Here is a 4,275-nt window from a genome sequence, read left to right on the forward strand (position 1 = left end):
CTTTATAATATAGTTTTATATAGCAGAAACATTAAATTGAATAAATCTGGTGATAATAATCGTAAGCTAATGAGGGATGTAAAGCATCTGTGTAGCCTGTGCAGGTTCACAACATTTGACATAATAAGACTTTATGGAAATAAACGGTGTTCTTGATAAAGTATGCAGCTAAAAAWTTCAATAGGTCTCAAGTTCTTAACCTCTAAAGGGTTTTAAACTTTAATCTTTTAACTATTTGTTCAGTTTGATTTATTTTAAAAGTTCTAATTCTGACAAAAACAAAGTGTTTTGTGATACAATCTAAAKGAATTCATTGACTTTAAATTGTGATGAAGTAAAAGACATTCACATGCCAGTTCAGTCATTGGAAGGCAGAAGTTTTAACACTCTGCTGAAGACTAAACGTCATGTTTTGATGTCCTTTTTGTTCGCCTGTAATCCACAGACCATGTTCAACTCAACCTTCAATCCCTCTGGGATGGATATCTACACAGCATGCAGGCAATCTATAGGAAGCAAGACAACAAATACAATGTTTTCCATCTTTAGCATCTTCTTCCTACTTCCCCTCTTCCTCCTCATCCTCCACATGGGTTTCCAGCGATGGCYGTGTCAGCGCTCTGCAGGAGTGAAGATGAGCCACACTGATTTCTTCACCTACAACATGATGATCATGGAGTTTTTCAGCATTTTGGCCTCAGCCATCTATACATTTAGCATTTACATTAAAAGTGAAACCATGTTCCTGTTTGGGATGTCTTTATTTAACATTTCTTTGCCAGGGCAGACGTTTTTTCATGCTCTGACCTGCATGGAGCGCCACCTGGCTGTAGTTCACCCCATCACCTACATGCGTCTTCGAGAAACCTTCGGGGTCAGAATCAGAAACCTCAGCGTTGCTTGTATTTGGCTGCTCAACTTTGCGTGGATGGGACTGACGGTGCTGTACTTGCCAGGGTTTCCAACTGCCCCGTTCTTCTCCGTGTTGAGCGTGTGCGTATTGTTTGTGTGTTTTTGTTGTCTGTCAGTTCTTAATGCTCTGACCCGTTCAGGACCAGGGAAAGCAGATAAGCAGAAGGAGCAGGTCAACCACTCGAAGCAGAAAGCTTTTAATATGATTGTGGCCATAACAGGAGCTCTGCTGCTGAGGTTTGTTGGACTTGTGATGGCTGTTAGTTTGGTTGAAGTGATATCGATGGATCTAGTAGACTTGTGTGCATTGATGGATTCAGGACTGTGGTTTACGGTTCCCAGCAGTTTGGTGTTACCTCTGCTGTATCTGCACAGAGRTGGAAAACTGTCCTGTTGCAAGAAGACTGATCCTAAAGATGGAGCTGAATGAATACCAAGTAGAATGGATTAATAAAATATTCATAACTCGTTTATTCTTCTCCATGTTTAATTTTTTTTAACATTCTCCACGTTTTTAGGATGGGAGACTGTGTGTACAGCGCCCTGAGATGATGAGTAGTGTAACTTGATACTATATAAATAAACTGAATTGAATAAAAAACACTTTGAAGTGTACTGTTCCCTTGTTTTATTTACGTATTAACAGTTTAAGACAGGATGTAAAGAGACRCAACAGACCAACCAATGATGAAACAAAGATCTATAGAATTAACTCAAGTAACTGTTTTCAGGTTTCCTCAACTGTAATTTTTAAGGATATGTTGATATTTTAAATGTAGTTGCATTTGTTTTGCTGTGTATTAAGATTTTCAGTCAGTTGTGTGTATTTTTCATATTATAGTAAAATAGAAAAATGAGCTTTCCTTGTCTTGTTGACTATTGAGCCAACAGACCTCCTTCATATAATTTCTATAGGTTTCAGAAAGATATTTTTATCTCCTTTGTTCACATAGTAAAATGAAAGCTAAGAGAAAATAACCAGTTTTTGGTTTGGTGTATTTTTTCAGAAACACTTCATCACACAGACCATGGAAGCTGGGATTAAAATTACATTCCAAACAGTAAACTGTAAAAATATAAAATGTTCATAAGATATACTGTATATTTAACCTTCATCCAAGTGCTTTTGACAGTAATCTCAGGTTGGGAGTGCAGCTTTGTTCCTGAATCTGACAAGAAAATAGCAGTATGTTCCTGCCATAGAGCAAGCCAGTTGGTCAYAAAGGGTGTAAATCAAAACAGGAGAACATATAGAATCATTTTCACCCTCTCTTATGTAAATTAGAATGTGCCAGACATATAAAACAGCCTCTGAAGCTGAGAAAAGCAGACATGAACACGGAGCCGGCTCATTGTGTTTTATTAGTTGATAAAAAGTGTGTCAGTGTGTTTTAAAAGTCAGAACGTAACTATCTCTTCTCCTCCCTGACGGTATGTGTTTTATCTCTGCATTGTCCAGCCGCAGCTGTAGCGTTTTGTATTGCTTTAGTTTTTTTACAGATGTATACAGTAGAGTGCTGGCATGGGGCTTAACCTTTCTTCTCTCCTTAGGTGATGTATTAAACGGCATTGGTATGTATGCTCCCTGTTCCTGCTATTCTGGAATTTTTTCCCAATTACTGTTAGTATTTTAATAAAACTATTATGTTGCAGAATGGTAGGGATGTTGGATACCACCAATTTCCTTTTCGAATCTAATCTGAGTACAACTCAGGCTGATATTTGTGATTGTTTCACTGCTGAAAATGATGGGCCAACTCTTCTCCGGTGCAACATAGTTATTTTGCATTCATGTGCAAAACAGAAAAACAGCAGATTACAGGAGCTGCTCGTGTGTTGTCTCTGCACTTCTTCATCAAACACTGGTCAACTTCTTCTACTGGCCAGCCCGTCAGCAACTAGTGCACACAGCACAGAGCGCCCTCTGCTGCTGCCGAAACTCATATTACACTTTTAAATCACTAAATAGATTTGAACAGTAGTTTCTCAACACAAAGTGACCTTAAACCTAAAAATAAAATGGGGAGCTACAATTTTCATTTGTTTTCTCCTTCATGGTGCCACACGATACGAATCCGACACGTTGTGCAAATACACTTAATGTGTCAGTAAATAGTAGTGAAGTTCAAATCACTGCTTCATAAAGAATACAAGGCAGCAGAGTGATTTTTTATGTATTAATTTCAAACTCAGTATTGATGTAGCACCCTCATTTACTAAGCTAAATYCTAAATAAATGGAGCTAATACAAAAGAAAAACCAAAGGACACAGTCATACAATAAAAACAGTTAAATAATAAAATCATTAAAACAAAATAATGTTTAATTATCAAGAACTGTAAAAACTTAAAAGTGCATCTTAATTTACATTAAATGAACATACTAACATAAAAACTACTGAGCATGTAAATAACGATGACTGGCTGTGCTGATGTTATTACCCAGGCCAAAGAAAAAGTAGCTCCCAGCAGCTGTGTATGACTTAGACAAGATTTCAATCTCCATCTTTGTTTCCATCTTCTACAGCTGATCCATAACCAGGTCATGGATGTAGTAGATCTAGAAGAGAAGCCCAAACATCCAGCTCCCCAGCAGCACTTTCRAGCTCAGCCTCTCTTACGTTCCCAGGCCAGAAATGGAATGGTATCAGCCTTTYAAGCAAGGTGTGCAGGGAGGCATCGTAATCAAATGCCCAAACCACCTAAACRGACTCCTTTCYATAAAGAGGAGCAGAGGCTCRACTCTGAGGTACCTCCAAATGATGGAGSCCAGAACCCTATCTCTAAAGCTGAGACCGACCACTCTACGAAGAAGGCTCCTTTTGGCTGATTGTTTCCGGGATCTCAATWCTTCAGTCATGATCCATGACTGTGGGTGAGTGTTGGAACGTAGACCAACCACTAAATATAGAGCTTTGCCTTTAGACTCAMTTCTTTGGGGATACTRACAAACTGTATGCCTCAGTGTGCCCCAATGAACGAGAGGGTTGCCTCTCTGTGGRTTTGRGCCACRGGAGGGAAGGTTCTGTTTGTTGTTTGTGCTTATGTACCAAACATCAATTCAGATTACCCAGCCTTGTTGGGGTCTATGGACAGTGTCCTGGAGGGGTGCCTCCGGGAGGGTACCTTGTTCRCCTGGGTGACTTCAATGCCCATGTGGGCAATGACAGTGTTATCTGAGAAAGGGTGACTGGGAGGAACGGCCTCCCTGATCTGAATCCAAGGTGTTGGAAAGGAGATTCTGATCAACTGTGGAAACTCAGGTTCAGGGGGATCAGTTTAGTTGTTGTCCTGGTCATGAAACAGTGGACCAGATCTTTGATCTTGCTGGGTTGCTGGTGTCACTCTACTCTTCTGTTATAGC

This window comes from Austrofundulus limnaeus, unplaced genomic scaffold (genome assembly GCF_001266775.1).
Source record: "Austrofundulus limnaeus strain Quisiro unplaced genomic scaffold, Austrofundulus_limnaeus-1.0 Scaffold429, whole genome shotgun sequence".
Taxonomy (NCBI): domain Eukaryota; kingdom Metazoa; phylum Chordata; class Actinopteri; order Cyprinodontiformes; family Rivulidae; genus Austrofundulus; species Austrofundulus limnaeus.